This window comes from Ornithodoros turicata, chromosome 7 (assembly GCF_037126465.1).
Source record: "Ornithodoros turicata isolate Travis chromosome 7, ASM3712646v1, whole genome shotgun sequence".
Lineage (NCBI taxonomy): Eukaryota > Metazoa > Arthropoda > Arachnida > Ixodida > Argasidae > Ornithodoros > Ornithodoros turicata.
In genome coordinates this window covers 56,504,713-56,532,676 of record NC_088207.1, presented here as the reverse complement: position 1 = coordinate 56,532,676, position 27,964 = coordinate 56,504,713, and the positions used below count along the sequence as shown (strand labels likewise).

Sequence of the window (27,964 nt, the reverse complement as noted above, 5' to 3'; positions counted from 1 at the left end):
AGAAAGAAAAAGAAACCTACATTCCGAGCTTCTGTTTTTTCTTCATCGCATTCTTTGAGGTAAGTCCTCTTTTTTCTTTTCTTCTTCGTTTCGGACACGAAGAAAAAAGTTTGTTTTTTGCCGTGAATTCATCGCAAATCTCGCGGATATAATTAAACCGTAGCAGCCGGCAATCTCAAAGGGAGACATCGTTTCTTTCCCGCGTATATAAAGCAAATCATTTCAACCGTTCTTTTCCCTTCACCCACCGTTATTCCACGGCACACATCCGCGTTTTATATATACGGGGCTTTCGTTCACGCCTACTTACCCGAATTCACTTCCAACTTCCCTTCAGGGGTGAAAAAATTTTGCCTCCGACGAATTCTTCGGGGTTTTTAATAGTACGTAAAGTCCGCCAAAAATCACAAGCGCAGAAAAAAAAAAAAGAACATCTTTTATGCCTCAAGATATAACGCGGCACCTTCAGCGAGGACTATATATATATATACAGATAATAAACGTGGCGCTTAATTCAGCAGCTTCAAGGCACGTTCCCGCAACAAAGATATACGCTTACTTATATTGATGCCAAACGGCGTGAAATTTGAAAAGTCAACATTCTTAGGAAATTGGTGGTGGTGATGGCGGTAGTGCTGAAAGACTGAAAGCTGAAAGTTGTTGGCCTCACAGAGGTGGGCAACGTCACCACTAACGCACTGGGGGAACTGTGTCCTGGGCCGACTTCTAAGGGAACTGTGCCGACATATGTCTGACAGCGTGTGAGGAAAACCCAGGAAAAACCTCAGCCGGCACAGCCGGCACCGGGGTTAGTACCCACGGGTACCTCCCATGCACTCTCGAAACTGGAATCGAGCTGTGCAGCCTTTACCAGCCAATCGCACCTCAAGGTGTGTGTTTTGGAGAGCGGTTGTGCCGTGGTGGTTGAACTGCTTGCCGTTGCCGTATATAGTCTGTCACGCTCATGCAGGCAACGTCGATCACGACCATCGCACACTCTTAAAAATGAACTCCACTGCATAGCACGCTCCTAGCCAACCATCATCTCGAATGATATCGTTATCTGCCCTCATTTGCTGAAAACGGGAGGCGTACGCCTTTTCTGTGACAATTATGAAGAGCATAAGTGTCACAAAAAAGGCGTACACCTCCCATTTTCAACAAATCAGGGCAGATAACGATATCATTCGAGATGATGGTTGGCTAGGAGCGTGCTATGCAGTGAAGTTCATTTTTAAGAGTGCAGGGGGGTCGCGCGTCCTAGGCCGACTTCGCAGGGAACTGTGACAACATTTGTCTCAAAAGCGTCTGAGGAAAACCCGGGGAAAACATCCAGCCACGGCCTGATATGAACCCGGGTCACAATGAGCGCAATTTCCACTGCTTATATTTCCTCTTTCCAATTACGAGGACTGGAATGGTCTTCGTGAGTGCCACACTTTTTCCCGTTTTTATTTATTTTTTTTTTCTTCCGCCAAACCAAACAACAGACAAAGCACATATATCGTCGCACGTTCCCTTCGTGTGTGAATTTTCTCGCAGAAAATGTGCAGAGTCGCAAACATTAGAAAGGAGGATAAAAGTACCGAGCCGCGTTCCCGTGATGTGTATATGATGGAAGCGGCATCATTGTCTCGTCGAGATAGTGAGATGATGTGCCCGTACATTACACATATACACACAATCGCGCTCCCAGGGCCCCCTTTTATTTTGCTTTTCTTGCCATCATATGCGGCTTTATCGTCTGAGACTCCTCTAAATATAAACAATGGCGTCACCAGAAAATGTCACCGCGCTAGAGTGGCTGAACGCGCCGTGAACCCGGACTCTGTCATATTTTCTAGCCTCATTAGGACTAATCGCCGTGGGAGAGTGCACCTCTAATTCTACCGCCTCTGGATAAATTGAATATATATACAGCCTCGCGTGGGTCCGTGCACTGTAAACTGAAAAACACCCTTATGGGTGTAAATCCCTTGTCCTATAATTGACTCCTCTTTTTACACCGTATGGTCTGGAACACACTTTTTAGAGTTTGTATCCCGTGTAAAACGCCCTTTGAAAGGGTGCTTTTCCTTGAAAATGCCGTCTTTTGCACCCTTTATACACCTTTTTAGGAGGGTGTTTAACGATCTTACTCCCTCCTAAAAGGGTGTTTAAAGGGTGCAAAAGAGGGCATTTTCAAACAAAAGCGCCCTTTCCAGGGGTGATTTACACGGAATACACCCTCTAAAAAGGGTGTTCCAGACCATGTACGGTGCAAAAAGAGGTGTCAGTTATAGGACAAGCCATTTACACCCATAAGGGTGTTTTCCAGTTTACAGTGTGGTTACCAGCGTCCGCAACGCGTAATTGTTGCGTCGACTTTCACGACGTTCATTCGACAAAATTGCTCGGCTCATGTGGTTCAATCCGCGGCTCATGAGCAACGCCCTAGAAGCCACGTTTATGCCTATACCTTTCTTTTTATACAATGTGGGATTTCGGTCCCTTCTGTGAGGGTTCCGGGACATTTGATCGAACGCCGTTTGGTCGAAAGCCGTTTGATCGAACGCAGGACATCTGGTCGAAAGCCATTTGATCGAACGCCGTTTGATCGAAACGGCAGCGGTCGTTTGATCGATTTTTTGAATTGGTTCACTTGGCGTGTCGAAAATGACAAAAAAAGACAAGGAAAAAAAAGCTGCAGTTCTAAATGCAGTTATCCTAAGGAACATTTAACTTAACGTCTTTCGAGCAAACGGCGTCGATCAACCAGCTTTCGATCAAACGGCTTTCGACCGAACGGCGTTCGACCAAATGGGCGGACACCTTCTGTGAGATGATCGTCATTATCTTTTTGCCAAATTACAGCCGTTTCTTCCCATGGAAACGATTCTTTCTGCTTGACCCTAGACTCGATCTGGAGACCGAGCAGGCACGCAACTCGAACAAATGACATAATTAATCGGCACACGTCAGGTGAACACCGCGCAGAAATTCTGTAATAATCGAGCGAGGGCTCCTAAAAACCATAGCCTCTGAGCTCCCTCAGAGCACCCAGCTCATTTTGTTAAATTCAGGCCTTCAACCGGTCTCGACAAAGGCAACAACGGACGCCAACAAGAGCTCGAAAGCTCATAGCGGCAATTTGTAACCTGAACGCTGTCGTTAAGGTCCCATAGACCAGCACCGAAACAGTTACAAACCACGAACTGCATATACCAGCGAGCTTTCACAGTTCACGTCTGCGGCGTGGCGACCTGTGGGCCAACCTATATATGCGACAGAGGGTTGGTTCACAGTGCTCAGTGCCTTCACTATAGGAGTAAATGACAAGCTCTCGAGGTTATAGTCAGACAGAGGCAAACGTGAGACAGAGGCAGGTAAGGTTGCACGCAAAAACCTTTACTGGTCTGAGGACTTGATCCTATATGGGCCACTTGCACGTAGACCCGAGAACTAGCGGCAGTACCCAATAACACTGACCAGCGGCAGGAATCCGATTTGGAACCTGGTACCGGAACACCGAACCGGAACACCGGAACGCCGTGGGAACTGGGTAAAACCAGGTGCCGAGATCAGATCAGCAGCTGATGCCGAGCAGTACAAAGTCCTTCTCGCAAAGCCCCAAGAATTGATAGCGAATTTTAGTATATCGTGCGCTGTCCCTTACGTACGCAAAGGCGACAGCGTATGTTACAACTGTCCCGTGCGCCGCTTCTTGGTCTGCACCATATGTAGAATAGCCATTAGTCACAAAGAGTCGACTACATGACAAGCTAGATGGAGAAGGTGGTGGAGGTGATGGGTGTGGTGAAGGTGAACGACTTAAATGTAGGCGCGATAATATTCGAGGTATGATGATGGTGGTGCTTCTTCTTCTTCATTCTCTCAAAACATGTCTTCTTTTTCTCCGCGCACCTTCATCATCTTCTTATTTTTCCTCTTAAAAGATGCACGTTTTTCCCCAGTGCTTCTTCTCCCACGTGTGTTACCACACTGTAAACTGGAAAACACCCTTATGGGTGTAAATGGCTTGTCCTATAACTGACACCTCTTTTTACACCGTACATCGTCTGGAACACCCTTTTTAGAGGGTGTATTCCGTGTAAATCACCCATGGAAAGGGCGCTTTTCTTTGAAAATGTCCTCCTTTGCACCCTTTAAACACCCTTCTAGGAGGGTGTAAGATCGTTAAACACCCTCCTAAAAAGGTGTATAAAGGGTGCAAAAGACGGCATTTTCAAGGAAAAGCACCCTTTCAAAGGGCGTTTTACACGGGATACACCCTCTAAAAAGGGTGTTCCAGACCATACGGTGTAAAAAGAGGAGTCAATTATAGGACAAGCGATTTACACCCATAAGGGTGTTTTTCAGTTTACAGTGCACCAGCATGTCAAAATCGCAACAAACCGCACGCTTTCTTTCTACGACAAAGAGTTCCATCGCCACACTTTCTTCAGCAGGAGCAGTGTTCCTTCCAACTTACACACACGATCGATGCATCCTTGCTTTCCTTCCAGCGTACATTTTCGCGTAATTACGAGGCATGGCAGAGTGCGGGTCACGTCCAGGAGAGAAAAGATCTCGGGTCAAAGGATCGCTCCACGCCTACGTGTAGCGTAGTAGGTGAGAAAATCGCAGCCACCGGAAACTTAACCTCCCTCGCCCTCAAGAATTCCTTCTTGGCATCATCGACTGCGGAAAGAATGCGAGGAAAGGTGAGAGAAGGACTTTTTCCCACGCCAAAGGAAACTATGTGGCCAAAGAGGAAGAAAATCATTATTAGGATTGTGTATATAGAACAATATTTCCTATGGCCGTTTGGGAATGTGCGCCTCCTCGGGCAGCATTCTTCTGTTTTTTTGTGTGTTTTTTTGTTTTTTTTTTCGTTTTGTTTTAACACGTTGGCATTAGAAGGCTCATGTCAAAGGAAAAACGGCGGTGTCGATGTGCGGACACGAGAAAGAAACAATTAAAGGAAAGACGAGAAAAGACAAGAAAAAAGATACTACTATCACAGGAGCAGCTTTCAAGCTGCTCCTGTGATAGTGTTTAGCATTTCCAAAGGATCCACCAATGAATCTTCCTTTTTCTTTTTTTTTTTTTTTTTGTTTTTGTTTTTTTCTTCTTAAAGGTAATTTGTTCCGACATTTAAAGAAAAACGTTTTAGGCTCTTTTGGAGCTTAGGAATTTAGAAAAGGCCTTCTCTGATACATTTTCTAACAATGCATTCCTCATGCACGTGATAATATTCGACTATTTTCAGCAAGTTTATTCGGTGCCGCATGTCCAATGTCACACAGCGTAGTCAAGATGCAGTTGTATTCAAACCACAACCGCACTGTACACAAGAGTCATGTTAGTAGATTGGTTGAACTGCAGTTTAAAGAACGCCGCAAAGTGCCGCATGTGTTTATACCAAAGCCTTATAGACAACAAAGAAGTCACCTCTTAGCCCTTCCCACTCTTGTTTACCATTCATTACGCGATCTTGTCATGATATAGAAGTGTATGCCAGATTTACGTTACCAACATACCATGACCATGATGTAATCACCTGAAGAGTGTGTCTAAAGCTGAAACCTGTGTCTGGTGACGATGATAAGCAGGATACACTCCTTAGGTATAGATCGTGAGGGTTTTCAGTATAGAGCGCCGGTACGGAGAGGTTCTGCCGCCATTATCGGAACCTCAACCAGATGCCCATAAAGAGCATTTGTTGCATAAAAGGCGGCCAGCGTATCTGCACGCTAGAGTATTTTTTTGCTGACTGGGACGGGGCTCATGTGGGCACTCGATGGTCGGTTGAAGATGATGAAGGAGAAGAAAAAGCAGATAATAGTGAGTAATCGTTTTGACTATGAAGTTCCGTCCCGTGTTATGTTGAGCATTCACACGGTGCGGACTATCGGGAGTGGCGTTACTGCGCATTTAGCAGACGACACTTAGCAGACGACACCGTCACCGTGTTTTCCTGTCGTCTGCTACGGAATATCCTGCGGCTGTGTAGCGGGATATTCCCCACGGTTAGCAGTGTACGTGAAGACACGACGTTGAGCGCTCGTGCTCACGTGACAGTCAGAAAGCTATGACGCTTTTCGCATCTTCCGCTTCTGAGGGAATGTCGCTCGTGTGAATACACGGTAACTGGAATATACGCGCGTCTCCTTTTAGCGCACACTGCACGCGCGTTTCATACCCGAGACGCCACGTGTGGCGCCATCTCGCCGCCGAAGCAGGAAACTTTCATTCGCTGCTCTTCCGAGATGGTATCTGCAAAATGTACTCATTTGAGAATGAATCGTAAAATAAGTTAACTACCAGCGTAGCTTTGAATACACCGAATTCGTAATATGAGTTGATAACGAAACATCTTCGCTTCCAGAAAGATGGATTCTCCCCTACGGTCTATTTGCAATACGCGTGTATGCAGCTTGCGACATAATTGTCTGGAATCGACAGCTTGCGGATTATCCCGCCTGGAATGTCCAGGCGTTGCAAGATTGTTTGTTTCGACTAATAAACACGTACTGTGTAGCATGCTGTAAGTGTATATTAGTCGGAAGAAAAATTCTTGCAACACCTGTAGATTTCAGACAGGATAAACCGCAAACTGTACTTAATGCTGAAGGACAGTGTATTTCAAGAAAAGGGGAATCCTGAAGTAGAACTCTCCACGGTCATATAGAGCTGTGTATTAGAAAAACAAAAACGGAACTTGGCCACGTATAACATGCTGAAGGCCAACCGTGACACTGTCATCACACGCCTGATTTGTAACAACTAGTATATAGTCGCATAAGTGACACAAAAAGGCGAACGCTTTCAAGAAATCAGGAGAGTGTTATGCGGTGCAGCAGGCCCAACACCTCTGTCTTCTCATTTCTGTTTCTCTAATCTCATCTCATTCTTCAGTTGTTCTCTATCGGGGATACACGCATGTTTTCAAACAGAAACGATGAGAAGGAAGGGGACTGAATTCTTGTCATTAAATGCACTTCTTCAGTTGTTCTCTATCGGGGATACACGCATGTTTTCAAACAGAAACGATGAGAAGGAAGGGGACTGAATTCTTGTCATTAAATGCGCTTCTTCAGTTGTTCTCTATCGGGGATACACGCATGTTTTCAAACAGAAACGATGAGAAGGAAGGGGACTGAATTCTTGTCATTAAATGCACTTCTTCAGTTGTTCTAATCTCATCTCTAATTCTAAAATGCATGGTACATAGCTTACAGTTCCAAAATCTGCGGCCGCTCACGGCAACAGTTGCTTCGTGGCGCTAACGTGAAATTAAAAAGAAAAAAACAGTTCCAAAACACACACTGTCTCTCTCTCTCTTTCTCTCTGCAAGACACTCGTGCATACAACAACCTACGCGTTCTTTTTCCCTATTGCAATTTTAACGAAAACAGTAGCTGCAGACATTCCGGATCACGTCTTGGAGAGAACCCCTCGCAACCCCCTCTTACATTCCAGCCTGTCTTCTGACAGCTTACCAAAGGTATTTCGGGTATATAAGCGTGGCTAGCAGTTATTGAGTCGGTCGGCCGGGCGGGTGGACGTCAATGTTCGAGGATGATGCACTCTCTCGCTTATAATATATGCAGAAATGCTGGCGTGTGTTTCAGGAGATTCGTGCGGTAGATGCTTTTTAAACTGTGTCGCGGTGCACTTTGATCGCACGCTTGTAACGAGCGTCTCTTTTTCTCTTCAGATATTGTACGAGTTATATATGGCGATAGTATCGTATCACGTCAGGGAATTCTGTTTCCACGAGCTCTTTAATGAGGGAAGTCGCTTTCAAAGGGAATCTACTGTATGTTGCAACTCGTGGATTTGTCGTTGGGGCAGGATACCTTTTTTTTTTTTTTTTTCAACTCGAGCGCAGCAAAGCACAGAAACTCGTTTCATGACACATATCCTTTTGTTCCAGGACATTCGAGCGCACAGCAAAGTTTTGACGACAGGATCTATCGCTGGAATAAAGTACTACTTAACGTACACGCTTACATATCGGCGTATGAGGTATTCTACTCATTCATCATTTTCACCAATTTCTTGGTTAACGCTAACAAAAACCTAGCGGGTGAAGTAGTCAGCTCAAAAGTGTTCTGTGGGGGTCGGCTCCATACGAACCACCCTCCCTGTTATTTTTCTTCCATCCAATCAATTCCTTCTGCTCAAAAAATAAATAAATAAAAAATTCCCGTGGAATTAGCCAAGAGCCTTTACTGTTTTGGATACTTAAATTACAGCTCCCATGACCTGGTGAGCCTACTGAAGCGCGCAGAAAAGTCGGCACCCCTTCAACAAAGGACATTCTGTCCGCTCCAGTCGGCTAGGAATGTACCTTGCAAGTATAATCGAGCAACAAAGCCACTCCGTAAGAAATACGCGAAAACAAAAAAAAAATGCTCGAAATTTAATGCCCGAGATCTCCGGAGCCCGATAAGCCAGACCACCGTGTCAGGGACAACGGAGACATAAACGGCAGAAAGGTAATCCTCCGAGCAGGGTTCGTTGACGGGGAAAATTTTTCAACGTTGAAGACACTGTCTTCTAACCAGCAAAAGCGCATATACAGCGGCACCTATACAGATAAAAATATATACCGTAGAGTGGCGTTGGTATTCCGCTTGTTCGTCTTGAGTGTGACAAAGCGACTCGATCGGAGATAGGATGGAGTCCGTTCCTGTCCCAAGGGTCAGGCGCATATATACTGGGTACTATCACGGGGAAAGTATTTTCAGGAGGCTGTTTGAAAAGTTTACAGATAGGTTTGTGGACGAGATATGCTGTGGATGATGGAAGGCCTTCATTGGCTGGGTGAACGTGAGGGCAGGACGTCGTCTATATGTTTATCAGGCTCGGTCGGCAGGGTAAGGTATATACAGAATATATGTTTCGATTCAACGTTATCACAAAGAACCAAACGGCCGGGGTTAATTGAATGATGGCATAGTTCAAGGAAAGGCGTCCAGCAGTGGGATTCGAACCTACCTTTTCTGATTGCCGGTCAGATATGCTGTACCACCATATCGTGGGAGCGGTAGCATCTCTGACCGGCAAGCAGAGGGTATGGGTTCGAATCCCACTGCTGGACGCCTTTTCTTGAACTATATGCCACGAAGTATGTAACTTGTGTTTGTCCTTCCACGTTTAATTGCCTTACCCTCTACAACGAATTCAACGGGGTATAGTATCTGTCCTTGGACGACGTGTCTCTGGACAACCTATAGAAAACCTCAAGCAGCACACCAGGTGGCGGGTTCGAACTCCGCTACCTGATATTCTCTAGCGTGAACTGGGAGCTATACGGGCGGTATCACTATACGCTACGTGTAACGCATATCAGTCGGTCGACCTGTGTGTATTGTCATCAAGTACCAGCTCTGGTAGAAAAGTTGCGCTCTCTGAACACTAGGACTAACGGACGGACAGACGGACGGACGCAGATAATGTTAGACGGGCGCAAATGATGGTGCTGCATGCCACTGGAATAACGGAACAAGGCCCATGAGAGGAATGGAGGGCATTGGTGGACTACTGTCCTCTGCTTGCGCACGAGTACGAAGAGTACTCTGCATGAAAGGCTGTTCCCCTAAGAGGGTGTATTCACATGACGTCAAACGTTTGCCGCCATGGAGGTGGTCACTTCTTCGGCGCAGCTTCCCGGATGATCTTGCGTTTGCTCGAAAACGAAGCCCGGTGGTGATTGCTGTTTGCAGAGAGCGAATCATTGCAGCGGAGCATCCTTCAGGATGGAACGAAGGTACACGTAAGACGCCCTACGGCAACCGTAAACGCTGTAATGTAAATCAGCCTTTAGGTTGGACACGGGCAGTGGCATCACTAGGGGGGGTGCAGTTCGCACCGGGTGACGCGACGGAAGGGGGTGACGCGCCGCACCAGTACCTCTCTTTCTCTGCGACGACATGAGGAACCCTCTGTGAGGACGTGATTTTTTTGTTTATTTATTTGCCTGTTTTAAGGTATTGTTATGTATTGCATACCGTCTGATATGGAAAGGGGTTGCTTATGGGGGGGTGACGCAAAGAGCTCCCGCACTGGATGGCACGTACCCTATAGTGACCCCACTGGAGTTCCATGGTGCCACAGTAGTTCTTGGCGAGTATCCTCAGCTGAAACGTTGGATCAGACAGTTTGTCGTCTGCGAACAAACAATCCACTCGATGACTATGTTTGTATGTTGTAAATCGCGGACAGGGAATTTTATCCTATTTCATTTAGTTAGCGAGTCTCGGTCAATTAAAGGGACTGTCGCATCCGTGCCGATCGATTCCGAAAGTATAGCTCCGTTTTACTCCTCATTACATCTCTTTTACTCCTCCCACAGTATCCTGCCCTTTTCGTTTCCCCCGCATTGGGGGTTCTTATCGATTTTAGAATGAAGTACCAGATCGCCCGGTTTTTAACTGTATTTACTCTTCGTTCATCACGGACAATAACACCGAAAATCCGACGCAAATTAACGAAGTAGTTTCTGCGCAATCTGATGTAATGCGTGATAAGAGCGGACGCCGGATGTTGAGAATGTGCCGGAATTCCCTCCCTGGAAATCGGAGAAAACGTCACTCGGACAAGACCAATCAGGGAGCGGCGAGGCGGGACGGCGTCTGCAAGTCGTGAATCGGCTTGGGGAATGTCGTTTCTGTTCAGTTTTCTGTTCAGTTCTGTTCAGTGCACGACGTGTTCGTACAACCAGGAACATAACACCGTGTTCCACACTACACGGTTGCGTCAGAGTTCACACTGATAAGCGAAAGTAGTCGTATGTACCGAGGACTTTTCACTCGGCGTATCGCGGTGCGTACGCGAAGCAGAAGAACTGAGTGTTGGGTGTGCCTGGCCTACGTCATCCTGATGATGTTATCATAACTGGGGCTTCCTTAGGCAGCGTTCAACACGGGGCAACTTTTTCCAGCAACTATGAGCAATTTGGTGGCGAAAGGGTTCACCGTTGTCGGTCTCACAGAGGTGGGCAACGTCACGACTAACGCCCTTGGGGAATGTGCGTCCAGGGCCGACTTCTGAGGGAACTGTGCCGACATATGTCTGAATGTGTTTTGAGGAAAACCCAGGAAAAAACCCCAAACAGAACAGCTGGCACCGGGATTCGAACCCGGGTACCTCCTATAGTCCCGACGTGACATGGCCAGCGCGCTAACCACTGAGCCACGTGACTCACCGAGCTGGCTCGGAATCGCTCTTCGACCGAAATCTTGGGAGGTTGCTCGTGCACCGGCCAATCAGCGAGAGGATCATTGCCACGTGACTACCGATTGCGTGATCCCAAGCAGCACGCCAATATTGGTCCAATATATTGGACCCATATGGGCTGCCAGGATTACCAATATCCAATATATTGGACCCATATGGGCTGCAAGGATTATCAATATTGGTCCAATATGGGACCAATATGGGGAATACAACCAGGCTCCATATTGGACCAATATGAGCTGCCCATATTGGCAAGCCCATTTTGCCCATATTGCGCCAATGTTTCCGTGATAACGCCAACGGGGAGTCCGTGTAATAATATAGCATTATCCGGCATAATATCCACCACTGATATCACTTCTCTCTTCCTTTTGCTTTTTCATTTCTGCAGATCTTCTTACTGATCCACGTTGCATAGCGTTACAAAGGCAACACTGCATCGCCCTAAAAACGAAGAATAGGTGCTACTCCCGTCTTGCTGAAGGACCCAGGCAGTCGTATTGCCAACTGTAGGACGGGACAAGCGAAAGCTTGCCCACATCACATTTCAAAAATAGTACTGTCCTTGCCCTAAAAAACGAAGAGCAGGATCAACTAGTGCTAGGCAGGCAGTTCCACGGAACTGCCAATGCCGAACATCCCTCAAAAGCCTTCACTGGGACCGCAATAGTGTATGAACCAAAAATTTCCAACCCGCTCCTAGCGTACAAAGGAGCGAAACACTTTCGTGACGGTGACGGACATACGCCTCAGCAACTCACACTGCATGCAGTAACTTGAAAGCACCTAGCATTACAGAAGACACATCCCTTCCTATCAGACATTGTGTTGTTTACTTGACTAGCCGCAATTCCGCCAGCGACATTTTAGCCCGAATGAAACGTCCGATCCGAGTGTCGCGCATGCGCATTAGTTGTAGGACGCGTGATTTCGCTCAAACGACCACGCTCTCAGTCGGTTCGACCGATTGGCATTGGCATCGCGAAGCAAGATGGCGGCTTTTTGCAGCAAGTGGAAAGTTAGGTTGTTGAGTTGCAGTTCATGTTAGAGTGGGATTTCCACGTTATGCAGACTGTTTCGAACAATGTGTATCATCTGCGGGAAGTTGTTGGATGTAACGACGTATTGAATTGGGCATTTCACACGCTTCAACGTCCAATCTTGCCGTGCTGCTTGGGCATTTGGTACAACACGGGTACGTACCATTTTCTGCATTTTCAGTCAATATGGGGTCCATATTGCCAGGATTTTCCTTATATTGGCTCAAACTTGGCAATATGGGGGAAATCCTGGCAAAACGGGTCCCATATTGGATCCGTGTCGTCAATGACCAGCCAATATGGGTCCGATATTGTGTTCTGCTTGGGCATTTGGTACAACACGGGTACGTACCATTTTCTGCATTTTCAGTCGATATGGGGTGTACACGGGCAATATGGGGCCCATATTGGACCCGTAGCGCCAATGACCAGCCAATATGGGTCCAATATTGTGTGCTGCTTGGGCATTTGGTACAACACGGGCACGTATCATTTTCTGCATGTTCAGCCCATATGGGGCCCATATTGCCAGGATTTTCCTCATATTGGCTCAAACTGGGCAATATGGGGGAAATCCTGGCAAAACGGGTGTCATATTGGACCCGTAGCGCCAATGACCAGCCAATATGGGTCCAGTATTGTGTGCTGCTTGGGATGTGATTTCTGCGTGGGTTCATGTGTTCGTCCTGCAGGTCCAACTGAGAAATAACTTCTTTCTTTCTTTCTTTTTTTTACTAACGCCACGCAAACATATCAAAGCAGTTTTTTTAAGACAATGGTGGTCTTTTGGCGTAATAAAGAGACTAAGATTTGATAAACAGCAGCTAAAGAAAAAGACACCATCAGTTGGATTCGAACCCACATTATCCGGTTGTCGTAAGGTTGCTTGTGGGTGGCAACGAGGCAGACAGGCAACAGAGTGCGCAACCGCCTTGGCGAGGCTCCAAACTTTGATGCCAGTAGGCGACCCTCTCCTTTCGCTCTCGCACTCCTTCGTTCAAGGCGAAAACCGAACGAAGAGCGAACCGAATCAACAATGAAACGCGAGTGCGCAACGCAAGTTGGGCTGAAGCGTCCGTGGGACATGCACGCTCGAGCAGAGTTGTACGTAACGCGTTACTAGTAATTGCGTTACTAGTAATCAATTACTTTTTTCAGTAATTTTTTAACATAATCAATTAATTCTGTGAGCAAGTAATTTTCCAAGTAATCTGATTACAATTTTTGGTAATCAATTACTGAGTAATCGATTACTTTTTTATCCTTCTGTCAACAATGGCAACCCTTTTCGGCAAGCCAATCTGTTCTTCTGTTCCACAACGAGTTCGACTTTAGCAATGACGCAGAGGTCACTGTGACGCCCGTCTCTAGTCCACACGTGTTCCATGCACGCCACAGTAATATGATAATCCCTTATACCGCGACCTACTGGAGCAACAGTAAAATAGGTGACTGTAATGATAAATTGTGCCGGCTGAACGTAACAATAGTAGCAAAACGAAGCGGATGTTTCTATGTTGTTTTAAATGTGTACATAAATCTGTAATAAACCCGTGTATGCGTTTTGTATGTTGCTTTCAAATGTATTTGTGAATTTCACTAATCAAGTATGTTGGTGTCTCATATGAGAATTTGCAACAACATCTGCATGGTTACATTCACTGCAGGCTTGTTGGCTTTGCTATGGTCCACAATTTAAAAGTAACGCGTTACATTTTTAATCGGTAACGTATTACATTTTCGATGAAGTAATTTGTAACGGCAAAGAATTACTTTTCGCGCAGTAGTAACAGTAATTGTAATCAATTACTTTTTTTGAGTAACGTGTACAACTCTGCGCTTGAGCCGGTTCCTTTACAGACAGCGCCAAAGACGGGATGCTGACAACACACGACGTTCCAAATTCCGCTATCTTTCAAGCCTCAATGATTTTTCTGACGGTCTTATTCATACATCTCGCTATCACACTGTTTGGTTATGTAACTCTCATATAGTGTCTCTTCCGTTAGGCTTGGGAAACATTGTTGGCGGCATTACGGAACCAATAAATGTCACGGCATTTCGAAGCGTTATACGCGCTCAAAGACGCTCACAGCCCATGAGTCCCTATAATGTCCGCCATTTGCAAACAAGGCAAGGTGAGGTCAACATGGCGCCATCCAGGGTGACTTCAAATATGGCTGCCGGTTTACCTCTCTATTATAACCTCTCTATCTCGTTGGTGGCTGGAGCTACGGGGTTGCTATACATGTGAACGCGGACTCGAAGTTGCTCATGACGTTGGTTCGAGTTGCTTAAATCAAATGCAGCCTTAGCTGCAGTGCGAATGTTCAAAACTCGTTATTAGTTTTTAAAGAGAAACTTAGCCAAGTAGAATTGTGATGCGGTGTCATAACATTACCGTATCAGACTCATACACACGCTAGTCGATCGATTAAAAACGCTCAGCTGAAACCAGACGCTATTTCTATTAGCTGTATACGTTGTATACTCAAGAAAGTAATTTAACGAGAAACTAACATACTCACAGAGATTTCTTCTCTCAATTTCCGTACTTCGACCTCCGTTAATTAACTACTATACGCATAATTATTTACCGCGGCAACGCGCTTACCAGCGACAAAATTAATATATGTACGAGAGTGCCCATTGTTATCTGTCTCAGACATCGACGTGCTTTTTTGCTTTGAGAAACCGCGCCCTGTTGCCCTATTGAAATCCTCTTTTGTGCTAGCCGACAATATATGATGGAGGCACCACGCGTGCACGACGAACACCCTTTCCTTCTTTTTAAAAGACGTCCGATGAAATTTACAGCAAAGAAGGGAGTCCCAACCGTCTCGTATATACCTGGACAGGAAACCGTGCAACGCGTCAGTTGTAAATTACGGTGGCGTTCAAATATCCCAAATGCCTGTAATGACGTCGAACACGCAGAGGGCCCGTGGAAATATGCCGAATACCGATAACGACGTCTACCCATAAAGACCGTGGAGTATGTTATACCACATTTTTCGAAGACAAGGAAGACGACACGTCGGTCGGAATAAGTAAAGAGAAGAACCCGGATTCTGTTGCGGCATTTATTAGGTCGTAAAAAGGGTCGAGGGGGGTAAATATTTATATCGTGTATATATACGGAATGCTTGAATGGGGGGTGAGTTTTACGAACTCAAAGCATCCGCGCTGAAGAAAGGAATGGTATAGAGAGTGAAAGTATATCAACCGTCGTCCGCTTTGTCGTTCATTACACGAAGCGAAGACGTCTCGTTCAGTTCGATCTTTAGAAAGTCGCGTTCTTCAGGCAACGGGGTGTCTGCGCAAGAATTTTGGAAGAACACTCCTTCACAAAGAAGAAGAAGACGATAAAAGAAAACACATTACAAAGCTAAACGGAAGGCACCCGAGCAGCACAATGTACTGAAAGTCGAGTGCAGTCGGGGTGGACGGTATGTGTCTTATCAATGTTCTTTAGTTTCACGAGTCTGTTCAGGGCCTTCTACTTACCCGTCCACCCCTATATTGCAGTCGACTTTCAGTACATTGGGCTGCTAGGGGCATTTTGGCGCGCATTTTTTTATTATCGCTAGCTCCCAGGTTATGCTGAAGACGGTGGTGACGACGTGAACTGGCCCAAGCAGCACAATGTACTGAAAGTCGAGTGCAATAGGGGTGGCCGGTATGTGTTTTATCAATGTTCTTTAGTTTCACAAGTCTGTTCAAGGCCTTCCACCTACCCGTCCACCCCTATTGCACTCGACTTTCAGTACATTGTGCTGCTTGGGGGAGAGCTTGATGTCGCTGCCTGCCTCATAATTGTGGGCAAGAATGAGAGTACGAGGCCATAAGGACAGATCGATGGTTCAGTGGTATACTCCAAGCTTGAGAGCTAGTTTAAGTTATGAGAGTGATGCATCGTAAAGGTCTCCAGGTTAGCCCCACGAAGGAAGCGTGACATGCTGAGTGGACGCGCTAAAAACTGAGAGAAGGCAAGAACCGTATTCCATATACTACCAGATGTGATGTCAGAGGCTTTTTTTTTTTTGCAGACTTTCCAAAAAAATATTTAAAAACAATCGGCACATTTCCGCCATGAAGTCGTCCCGAGATGCGTTCTGACAGCCTACGGGCTGTCTTCTTGTGTGTGGACGGGTGTACGGGCGTAAACTTCGATGTCGTTCAGGTCTGTTCTGTTTTTTTGGCCATATAGCGGAGCCTGGCATGTCCATTGAGAGCTTCGAGATACGGGCGTGAACACTACGACCCCGAAACTATCACATTTCGTTTCAAGGTGAAACGCTGCAATCGCTATGACGTTGCTTAACTATGCGTCCAGGACATCTTCCCAAAAGAAGGATTGGCTTCTCAACAGCGCCATCTTAGGAAAGGCTATTACACGCAAGTGGACGGAATATCTCCATGGGTTACTTGCACCGAAAAAGAAACAGATGTCGTCCTTGCAAGACATGTATGTGTTACGTACGAAAGTCCTTGTCGTTGTGGTTTCGTGCTCAGAGTTGGGAGGTATAGCGGAAAGTGTTTCGAGTCCTTTTTTCGTCCAACCCGTGTTATCATCATAGCATATATTCTTTCGATCCAGAATAGACCCATCCTATTGTTCCAGCCATAACAGCATGGCAGTGCGTGATAGGTTCCTATCGTCGATTTCTTGATATGTTGATGCCCACACAGCTACTGGCCAACACTAGGTAGCAGCAATGGCCAGGGTTAGTATGACCGTAGACATGGTAAGGTAACGCATGGTAATAGCATGGTAAGGTAACGACGTTACCACGACCAGCACCATGTACGCTCCCCGTAGCGAACTCTGATCATATAGTATAGGCAGAGAACGGACATTTTTAAAAGACCGAACCGAAGACGTAAATTAGAGAAGACGCCATTATTCGTCCCCAGAATGTTCCTCGCGAGGTGTACAGTTTCTCCTTATCAGTGACCCGTACGGTGGACGTTATCTGTAAGGTAAGCGTTCCCACGCCTCCTTATCAGTTTCGTCCAGCCCCGCATGCTTACCGTTCACGGGGACGCAGATAGATGCCCTTCTCTCTGGCCAGAATGCAATCAGTTTGCAAACGTCCAGTCGTTCAGGGTCAACTTTGGTGAATTTTTGGAAAGAGGAGCCTCAAGATGCGGGCGCAGAAGTATAGGGCCGTCTCATTACCAATGCTGCAGAATGGCAGTAATGCTCAAGTGATTGTTGTTGAATATGTATGTACATGTTGTTTTTTTTAATTTTCTATTTTTTTCTAATTTTTCTAATAATTTTTTCCTATATCCACATTTTCCCGGAAGTGAAATCAAAATCAGTTGAACCGATTTTCAGTCTAAAATTTTTAGCTCGAGTGGCTTTTGTTACGCAGCGCGGACTTGTCATTCAAGGCTGCACAATTTTATTTATTTCCAGATATAAATATTGTCGCAGACTTTACGTATTACTTCCTTACGCTTTTATTACCCATAAATGAATGAATGGACACTTTTACTCACTTTGTACGACGATACAACGCAATGTGGGAGACCCAGCACGCATAAATGTACTCTAAGGTTCTTGAACGTGGTTACTAACGCTATGCCGTTATACTAAGTTACTGTGTCCAAGACTGGGTATAGCATCACTTGTCTAAATGGACGATACCCACTTTCAGTGCTGGTGGTGGTGGTGGTGATACAATGTTCAAAGGAAGAGGAGTGAGAAAGTTCAATGTTCCCGCGTACGAAAATGACAAACATGTCGTTGCCACATGTTTGACACGTGCACTCAGCAGCGCTCTGTGGTCATTTATGGCAGCAACCGTGACAGTTTATTTGTCCAGTCTACATTATCTATATACACAAATCAAACCCTCCAAATACGTCTCCAAATGAGTGCACAGTCCATAAATGCTCTTATCTATATCCAGCTTACCTGAACAACGCGTGACCGCAAATAAATTGTTTATATACGCGGAGGATAACGCCTGATGAGGTTATCAAGTAATATCTATTGGATTATATCCCTAAGCGATTATTAGGTAGTTCAAAGGGAAATGCAAGGCACCCTTCGGCATCCTGTAGAAGGTGGTACTTTCTCGGGTGTGAAGGGGGGGTATGTTTAATGATGATAAAAGAAGGAAGGGAAAGGTTAGCTATGATGGAGGCTTGGCATTCCCAAAAGCAAAGACAAACTACCACCACAAAGGGGTACTACACCTCGCTCGTGCCCATCTCGAATCCTGTCCTGGAGTATATTACTCGGGGACGATGAATCATTGCACTCGTTCCTCCTTGTTGCTAAGAGTCAGACCCGTCCATACACTATCAACGGTGTATGATGTCACACTCTGACATCGTGGCTTACAGGCGTCGCTTTGACTGTTGCAAATGACGAAGTATATGAATATTACGCTATAGGATAAGATTGCGCTTCGTGGTACAGCAGGGGCCAAGAGCTGTGCTGCCTATGTCGCAACATAAACCCGAGGAAACTCCCGTCTTTAGAGGTTCGGCAGTCCTACAGGAGTCCAGTCAAATGACACCAAGCTATATTGAACTGACGTGAACTGTCTGAATATGGACCTACAATCCAAATTTTATAGCAGTTGAAGAAGGGGATAGCAGAAGGGGATAGCAGTTGCGCAGGAAATCGTACAACCAACACTATATACAGATGACGGGACACTGCAATACCACTCAAGCTGCCTGCCTGCCTGCCTCCCACAGGCGGCTGCCTTGGGAGAGACCACGTGCATCTTCAGAACCCGACCCTCTCCCATGCCGTGCACGCGCCAATGAACGACGCTCCATAAAAGTGTCTCTGAAGCTTGGTGCTGTTTCAGGTTTGACGTGTCAAATCACCAACTACCAGGTTTTCCAGGTTAGTATATACGCTGCCACATCTCGGACAAACTTCACAGAGAACTGTATACAGTCGGACCTCGTTTTATGAACCCTCGATATACGAATTCCCTCAACTTACGAACGGCTCCACAGAGAACCAAACTTTTTCCGTGTATTTTGACCTCGTTTTACGAACCCTCGATATCCGAACTATGAACGGATTATGAGGGAACGGACCCAAAGTAGCCAAGCCATTCTGACCTCGATATACGAACGGGCGTTATGAACGTACAGAGGACAGGCCAATGGACCGGAGGATAATGAAAGTTCCTCAGTACATGCTGCCAAGGTCAAACATACAATGTCCCAACGCCACTACGTTCCACAAACATGATTCACAATTTCCTGAAAGAATAATTCGGGCGTTTACAGCCGAATGGTTGTGAGTTTGGACCAGGTCTCCGAGATGGAAACATCTTGCCGTTCCAAGAAAGCGTTTAATCCTGACAGCCGGTGACAAGCGTGATATTTGCCGTTGGAAACAGTCTCATCCGCGCGCAATACGGTACTTTGAGGACCGGTTGCATGAGTCAAGTGTCAGACTTCTGTCATCTCTTCTAAACAGGATACACCCTGCAGAAAGTATGGTGCAAAGCACAATTACGCAGTATTTTCAAAAATAAAACTTATTCAAATCAATTTCCCGTGGTTTTGTGAGGTATTTGTGCACTGCAGACCTCGGACCTCGATTTACGAATACCTCGATTTACGAACGATTTTCTGAGAAACGAAGGGTGTTCGTAAAGCGAGGTTTGACTGTATACCGGTACCTTATGAAATTAAGCGTATTCTAGAAAGCCTGGAAAAAGTTTCGCGCAGCATACCTCGCGCACCAAGGTTCGAACCCGAGTCGACACCCAGTCTCGACGTGGAACAGAAAAAAAATTAGTACAAGGCCTCGGGCAATCTCCATTATTACTAACAGCCACCTTCGGTAAATCCATAATCTACCTATCCCTTTACGAGGAAGAAATGGCCGAATGGATGGATGTCCTCCGAAAATTATCACCTTTTCGCAAGAAAGCCACATTCCTGGCGCGTTATCAACGCATATATGTGCGAGCCGCGAAGAAGGACTGCTCTGGAAACAATTATCTCTCATCTACTAAAATAACCGCGCTGCACGCGTGGCCTTATATCACCAGCCTTGGAAGGGGATCCTCTCTGATACAGTGCCACAAAATTGTAACCAAATCACTCTACTGTCCTATATGCCATGCGAGTCGGGCGTGAAACGTGAGTACAGGCATCTATGATTTAATGCAGTAGAAATAGCACATGCAAATAAGTATCCTCTACCCAGTTTTCTTGTACATGTATGAATGAGTGTAATTTCGCGTCATTTCATTTCATTTATTTTATATGCCCATATAAACGGCGATAAAGCCTTCATAATGATGTAAAGACAAATAATAAAACAACAAACTTAATTATCAAAAGGTGATTAAGAGCAGTTTGAATTTTTTTAACGTTCGAGATAAAGCCTCACAAACATGTCACAAACATCATGTACCTTATTAAATAAATGCTAATTAATTAATTTAAGCGTGACATATTCCCCGTATTCAAACGTGGCTCGCACTGCGAGACAACTGTGTCTGTGAGCGCCGTCAAACTGTGGATATTTCGAGATTTCCCCTCGAAAATATCAAGTGCGCCGATGAAAGTAGAAAACTTGCCTGTGCCGCAATTCGAACACGGGTCGTGCTTTTTGTTTTCGATTCCAGGCTAGCACAGCGGTGCATGTGCACTTTAGACGTGGCAATGTGGAGAAGACAGCACGGTCAGTGTGCATCTCAGGCAGACTTCTGGAGGAAGTGCGCCGCCATGCGTGTGCAAAGTGAAACCAAGGGGAAAATCTAACAGCGGTTAGTATATAGGATTCGATCCCAAAAGCTCTTGCTCTAGAATTGTCGACATTTCGGCGAATTTTCCTTTTGTGTGTCATGTCTAGTATATTTACCAAGAGATGGTCTGATTCGTGGATCACAGTCACATGATCGCGACAATGGCGCCACCGTTCGGCACTGGGGCGCAGCACGTGCCAGTGGGCACGTCTACCTTTCGATGAACCTCGTGCCATGACGTCACTTGTAAGCGCTTCTAATCGTTAGCAGACCATGTCTCCTTTCCATCGCAATCTTTCAATTTTCAAACGATATTGTCATGAAACAAAGTTGTTTGAAAGTTATATCTAGCTTAGTCTTGTCGTCATCCTACAGACATATTTACGGGAAAAGGTTCAGGAGACCGCAACTTACCTTCGTCGCTAGAAGCACTGCAAGCCTCAGTTTGTTTCACCGCACAGCAAATTCAAGGTCGTGTACACAGAGCCTCCACACGCCGACCGAAATCACTGATTGCCAGCTACGTTCGACAGCAGTTTTTCACACATGAATCGCTCTTGAGTACCTGTTTGGAACACGGTCGACGTAGCAGAAATAAGCTTATCTGCTTCGCTGCCGAAAACTGCGGAGCCACAGTCTGCAGGCGTTGTGCAGTATGAAGATTACGCAATCAAACGCTGGTCGGCATTGCATTGTGGGGTTTCAGTGCAGACACACTGCGTTTTTTCGCAGGGCTTCTTGGAGGAAGAGTTCCTTTTGCAGGCTCCGACAAATAACCTCCGAGGTCCCAGGAGCACGTGGAGGACGCCAACCTAGAAACCACAAGCCAAATCAAGCTACACGTCTACTTAGGCAAACAACGTGGCGTGACGGTAGTGATTATTAAGCCTTTTTGTCGTCTTCTGGACCATCTTCAGAAAGCAGGATTCCAGCAAGTTGAAGCGTTCCCAGAGCCATTACAGGACGTCTCCATAACTTTTACCAGTCTTCAAAACACCACTATGCTAAAGTCCCGAGAAAAAAAAAGTTTGAGAAATCAACTCGACGTCGCTTCTGCAAACGACCAATAGTGAAAGCAGACGGCAAATTTGCAGACGACAGCTTACCAGACGAGAATCACCAGGGTTGCTCGACAAGCATCGGGTTTCCCGCTAACGGTGTCCATTTCTCGTAAAACCCGCGCGACGATAACTTGGACGATAGTTTATCCTGTTTGGTGGATGTTATTTTATCGGCGAGTCAACAAGAGCGTGTTTTAGCACCGCTTTCCCACGAGAAAGGAGCCCATCACGGTGGAGTACCTACCGCTTATCGGCGACAGACCCACTTCTGATACGGCAGCATTATTTCCTCGGCACAACTGTCATCACCATGTCAGATTGGACAAGTGTTGGAAATTACTGTGGTTCACATTATAACGCGATTGGAGGAAAACTGGTTTACCAGTCATCGTGTATTTATCACGGTGATAAGTACAGAGCATCTGCATGTGGACGGCATAGTTTCCCTTTTTTCTTATCTTTTCTTCAAGGCAGGTTGAGGAGAAATCGGAACTGATGTGAAATGGCGGTAACAATAAATAACTGCAACGCTTACGTCAAGATGGAGACAGGAAACACCACTGTGATGACAGTAAGCATAATGATATTGGTAGAAAAAACAGATTTATCAGCTCTACCTATAGCGTGGTATCGGCTACTCCAAGCCGATTTATTGGGATTGAAAGCGATAAAATCAGGCACACAAAGCAGCGTTCACTTTTAAAGAAACATAACATTCGACAAGTGGTTCTAAACACAGTCATGAAGCGTCGTCTAGGGTTAGCCAATAAATTTCGAAACAGACCAACTGTGTCTCTTGCTTCTTTCACACTAATTCCCACAGATGAAAGTAGGCAACAATCTCAAAAACGTGAGAACAGACACGGCTGATCCACTCTTTCCCATACGTAATAATGGCAGCGAATGACCAACAAAGATGAAGCATAGAAACCCCCACCAGCTACAGTCGCCGGCTGCAGAAAAAAAAAAAAAAAAGCAGGTGATAAACACGAATGGGCACCACAGCTGGGCCCTTGTACCGAATGAGTATCGATTACCGAAACACAAGCAATCAACGAACCACGCAGCGCTCCTGCGAACGCCACGCATAATTGATCTCCGTACGAGCAAGCAGACGACATTTCAGCCAGACCTGTGTGACATGTTTGCGCTTTTTTTTTTTATTACGTCCATCCAGCAACGCCCCCCTGCGGAGCCTGCAAGGGGGCGATAGTGTCCGGTCGGTATAGATTGATATCTGCATTATTCATAACAGAAGTCAAGCCTCCCACGCGTGTGGTTCTCTTGTTGTATGTGGTCGGTTTTCTTTCATGGGCTTCAAAGGTTCGCCTTTGTTGGAGTCTTTTTAAGCAGACGCGTCGGGACGCAACGACAAATAGCTGTTGCGGTGCATGGAGTCACGAACACAAAGAGGAGGGGGGCGGCAGAGGAGTCAGACGTGAAGTTAGAGTGAGTTGTCATATGGGTAGCCAACGTCACGACATGTCCGAAGCACCACGCATGTCGTGCTTCTTTAGTAATTCTCTCCGGGAAATAATAGCAGAAGACAAGATAGAACGGGTCTAATTTAATAATTGGGTGTTTACGTCGCGAGACAACTGAGATCATGAGCGACGCCATAGCGGTCGGTCTGTGGATTGCTTTTGCCCACCTGAGGGTTCTTTAACGTGCGATGAAAGCTCATCACACGGCACCCCGTATTTAACGTCCCTCGCGGAAGACGGCGTGTCTAAGCAACTTGTACCCTGCCACCAAGTTGCTGGCGTCCTCGGCCGGGTTCGAACCCGCGATCTCGGGATCAGAAGGCGAAATCGCTACCGACTGAGCCACCGAGGCCGGTATAGAACGGATCGAGGAATTGGACAGAACAATCAAAAAATAAAGGACAGAAGAAGAACACCACAAAACATAAATGTTAGTAGATTATAGCGACCATGTCATAATCGGCAACTCCTATTATACAGGAACCCGTCCACACTATCCGCTAGGGGAGCTACGCACCGGCCCGCGAGATCTCCATCAGGATTGGATAAGAAAAATTTTTTATACGTGCAGAAGCGGACATACGGCCGTAAACGAGCTCCCGTAGCCTATACTGGCTATACGATGATGGTTTTCCACGCCGATACTGGGAGGTGACCCGGGTTCGAATTCAGGCGCCGGCTGTGCTTGTCTGGGTGTTTTCCCTGGGTTTTCCTCGGACGTTTTAAGACACACGTCCGCAGAACGTCGAATTGGGCCTGTTGATAGGACATCGTGAAATTATAAGCGCTAAAGCCAGATGATTGAGACAAGAACGCACACAGATAGCACTATCTGTGTGTGTTCTCGTCTCTTCGTCTGGTTTTCGCGCTTGTATTTTGAAGACAAATGTCGGCACAGTTCCCCGTGAAGGCGGCCCAGGACGCACGGTCAGCCCCCCTGCGACAGTCGTGACGTTGCCCGCCGGAGCGTGGCCGACACGGCAAGCAGTTCCATCACCCACCACCACCATCTAACCGTAGCAGACGACAACAGTTCCCATGCAAACTCGTAGAATGATTATGATAATCAATAAACCTCTACCCGAGAAACGTCATCATGACGTTGGTAGACAGACCGAAACCGAAACAAACCAGACAGGGAGGGCTGGGTTCCACGAATGGGCACTTGTTCGCTGCCTCCTGTTGAAAGAACAGTAGCACCGAAGCTCGCGTCCCTTTCAGGGATCATCGTAATCCCCTCAAGACCGTGGCTTTCGGGGGCGACCTCGTTCACCTCTAGCTCCTAGCGTAGTTCAAATCTACCAAATTGGTGGCGCTGTCGAACATTATGACGTCATTTGTTTACAAACAGGGAGAGGTCTATTTACAGCTTTACCAAGAGCGCATCTCCCGTGACGTGCACTGCTTGTACAAAAATCCTAAGGTAAGCCGAAGTACAAGATATTACAGCGACTGAGGAAACAGAGGAAACAATGAACGGGCCGATGAGTGGCGCCACCGCTAGCCTCCAAATGCGGCGCTGGGAAGGGGTGCGGTTAAAAAAAAAATCATCTGCATGGCGCTGCAAATAATGACCAACAGAAGACCGGTACCGCACAAAGCGGAGCTCACTAAAGTGACATGTACCGTATCGATAAGCTTCCTGCTCAAACCGTAAGTGAAATTTTAAAAAAGAAACGATTTCGTTCATGTCTGCACGAAGGTAACGCCCTCTGGTTTGGCGTCGTCTGCTCCGGAAACCAGAGCGTGTCGACGCGCACGAAGCTTCACATTTACTTTTATTTTATTTTTATTTTTTTTTTGATGTACGCGTTATGTACAGAGTGAGTAGTATACCGTATGCGTATTGGAAGTTCGCGTGACCCTTGTGGTTTAATTGAAATACGGGAGGGAGGGACTCGCTATAGGCGAAAATTACAGCCTTCATTCAAAACGCAGACGACCGCTGACGGCGCAGGTGAGAATTGGCGGGAAGACGCCATGTTTTTATTCTTCTTCCGCAAATTATATTTGTTGCGTTATTTATTCTTATATTAGTTTTAATTGCTATTTTTCCTCGCTTTAAGTTTTTCAAACGCGCTGGTTCTGTATCCGCAGAAACTGATTCGGATGCCAATTTTGTGGTTGGACTTTCTTTGTACAGTTTGCGGATATCAGGTGAACTCAATGATAGACCAACGACAAGATTTCGAAATACACTTTACTTTGTTTCCGTTTCCCATTTTCCCTCTCCGGCGCTCAGTTTCTGCTCCCCTTTTTCCTCTATGCTCGCACGTGCTTTTCAGTGTGTGTAGCTGCGTTTTCAAAATAAACGTACAGCACAAACCATCGGTCATATACCCAGCTTCCCACGTGACCACTCATTTTCTGGCCCCCATGTGGTAACAGTTGGAAACAGCTGTCGTTTTTTGCAGCGGCGTCAAAAATCGGGTCGCAGCCGCGAAATGTGATACAGCCAATTGCGTAGCCAAAAAAAAAAAAAAAAAACGAAAAGCACGTTTCCATTTGCATGCCCACATGAAAAATGAAGACTGTACGTATCAGTAAATGCTAACACGCTCGTCAGGGGCGTGAGCGCGCATTTCCTCTGGCGACCTCTCTTCATTTCTGTTCTTCATGCTGTTCCAGAATATCGGGCCACCTTCTGGGCCTCCTTCTTCTCCGGTATCTCTTCCACATCGAGCAAAACCGTTCGGAACATCTCGCAGATACCCATACAGCGAACTGTCTGCAAAGGAATGCAATGAAAGATGAAAGTCACTGAAAAGGCTAGCTAGCTGTAGGACTCGAACCCGCATCTTCTGGATATAGTACATAGCTTTGTATGTATTTGTCCCTTCTATTTTGTTCCAGCCTCAGAACATCAGTTCTTTCAAGGAATGCAAGTCGAATGGAACCCTATACCTCATGTCAAACTATACCGTTCGGTTCAAAGTGTGTTCAAAGTGTGTCAAAGGATAAACTTGAAAAGTGTTTTTTTCTCTACCTTTTGTTGTTGTTGTTGTCTGTGATGTCTACTTTCCTTTTCACTGCCAAACCTAAACAACACTAGACATGATTATTATTTCGTTCTACCTTTTAGCAGAAGCAGAAGTAGCAGAAACGCATCGACATGCAGGACGCCGTGTCCGGTCATCATCTTGTTCATCATCATCAAAAGAGTTGTAGCTGCTTTATAAGATAACGAGGTCTCAACAGGTTCTTACCACTCCAACTAAAGCAGAAGATGTTAGAAGAGATTAACTAAGTTTTCATTGCCTTCGCAAACTTCACACAGCGAGAAAAATATTTTTAAAAAATCTCTACCGCTCTGTTTTTTTTCAAACATCCGGCGGCATCTGCTGCACCCCGCAGCCAAATATATCATTTCAAGTGAGTTGCACACTCAGGCATTCGATCGCGTCAGACACTGTCCCTCTCTTTAAAACGCGGTGTCCCACAGATGGGTGTCAGTTTACGAAAGGCACGTGGTACATTTTAAAGAACGCTTCAGTAAAGGAGCACGTGGCAGAGTGCGCGCACGTGCAGGCCACGTGCTACTTTGACCCTGAAATATGCTACGGGGAAACACGAGGATGAACTTTACTTTTCAAAAGTCACCGTGGTGTGCTCTACCACGCCATCTGTTATAAACTTATGTCCATATGACCACGGCCGGATCAATACGCGGTTACTGGCAATGGCAATACGTAGCAAAAGCAAGAAGTATAAAGGCTCCGTGTTTCTGCTATTCACCAAAAACAGTGAAATCCGCCCTGCTCCCTGTATTTTCTTCTTTTTGGAATTTGAAGTCTGAAATTGTTATATTTCCAGTTCGGTGCACTTTTGTTTACTTGAAAAGCAGAAAAGCTAACTTATAGAAAAAGAACTTATAAATACACACACTTTGTGCAGCCAAAGAGCTTCGGCTTTTTTTTTCCCGCAGGAAAGTCCGTCGGTCATCTTAGATGGGATCATGGGATCAAGATAGCTATGTTGACGTTGAGGTTAACCTTCCAATATTTATAATAACACTATAAGATATTGGCAGGATTTCACGGAGACCTGCCAGGACCCTTATTCCATAGAAAATCATAACAAGAGAGGCTAGAAGAAAAGCCGTGAGAAGAAAAAAACGGCCGTGGCCGTACACCGTATACGGCCACGGCGAAAGCCTCGACGAAAGAACGCTAGGAGTCTCATGCGTAGAAAATATTGCCGCGCGCACCTGAGTAACTTCGTTAGAGTTTACAGTTACTTTAACCGAAAGCGATAACTAGTTACAGTTACAAGGTACTTTCGTATAAAAATGGCTAGTTAGTGCAAAAAGTAACTAGCAACAGTTACTCGTACAGTTGCTTGTAACTTAGTTACTATCCAAGACTGCTTTCAACGCGTGAGAACGCTATAGTCCGCTTCGGCATCCC

General features: G+C 46.0%; 1 protein-coding gene across 1 annotated transcript in view; it reads right to left on the bottom strand.

The window, feature by feature from the left end:
• LOC135401686 (delta-like protein B) overlaps window positions 1–22,226 on the bottom strand; it is a 125,198-nt gene extending 102,972 nt beyond the window's left edge. The window contains exons 1-2 of the mRNA XM_064634205.1: window positions 22,120–22,226; window positions 21,428–22,017 (exon numbers count right to left, since the gene is read on the bottom strand). The gene's annotated coding sequence lies outside the window, so the exon portion shown is untranslated. The remainder of the gene's footprint in view (window positions 1–21,427; window positions 22,018–22,119) is intronic.
• Window positions 22,227–27,964: the final 5,738 nt, after the last annotated feature.